At 35.3% G+C, this 887-nt stretch overlaps 1 non-coding gene across 1 annotated transcript in view; it reads right to left on the bottom strand.

The window, feature by feature from the left end:
* LOC111347602 (uncharacterized) overlaps positions 1 to 654 on the bottom strand; it is a 7,499-nt gene extending 6,845 nt beyond the window's left edge. The window contains exons 1-2 of the transcript XR_015999214.1: positions 383 to 654; positions 102 to 141 (exon numbers count right to left, since the gene is read on the bottom strand). This is a non-coding gene — a transcript (uncharacterized LOC111347602). The remainder of the gene's footprint in view (positions 1 to 101; positions 142 to 382) is intronic.
* Between the last annotated feature and the right edge of the window lie 233 nt (positions 655 to 887).

Below are 887 nucleotides of genomic sequence, written 5' to 3'. Positions count from 1 at the left end.
GAACCAGTTTGTTGTAATTAGATATAGATATAGATCAATGAAGTGTATCAATAGGTTTTATCTTTTTTGTTCTTTTTACCTGGGTAGTCTCATTTTCCCACCGACCTCTATGTGCTCATCTGTTTTGAACCGAGGTACTGACTCAATATCATTCTTGACGGGCCTATAAATAAATGAATGAATAGCTAAATAGATGAATTTCTATAAATATGTATATCTATAACCAGTCATTCATCTATATCTTGAATTTACTCTTTATTTATATATTTAAAAAATGTATTCGTAACACAGAGTTAAAAGTCAAAAATTTGTTTGATATCCTTCACCTACTTTTCAGGAGAGTGAATTTGGCTGAAGACATAGAATGATAGACGCTTTCCACACGTAGTTACCTTAATGTTGTAATTTCTTCAATATGCTCTCTCTTACTGAAACTGAGTTGAATATCCTTCCCGATCCTCAATCTTTGCCCGAGTGTGGCACAAGATGCACGCCCATCAATGGATTTTTCCGTTCCCGAGTTCCACGTATCGTCCAAAGGTCTTTCATCTGGTTTCTCAGCCATGTTACTGGATATGTTTATATTATGTATGGCTCGACGAATTGAAAACCTTTTTGATAGCAACCGATATTGAATCACATACAAAAAATAGATTTAATTCAGAGACGGTTCAGACATTCAGGAAAGCGGACAGCTTGATGGATAAATCCGTGGATAAATGTTAGACAACAATGTCTCTTTATCTTCCTGTGCCAATTTTTGTTGATATCCGACATTCCACCTGTAAGATTTAAACGTGCGCCACTTTTCCCTTAAGTGCGTTACTCTTTATTTAAAATTTAACCCCTGTTCATCATGTGACTCGTTTGATTACACTTCTAAGTTC

The sequence above is a fragment of the Stylophora pistillata genome, chromosome 3 (assembly GCF_964205215.1).
Source record: "Stylophora pistillata chromosome 3, jaStyPist1.2, whole genome shotgun sequence".
In the NCBI taxonomy this organism is placed as follows: domain Eukaryota; kingdom Metazoa; phylum Cnidaria; class Anthozoa; order Scleractinia; family Pocilloporidae; genus Stylophora; species Stylophora pistillata.
This window is presented reverse-complemented; position numbering and strand designations above follow the sequence as displayed.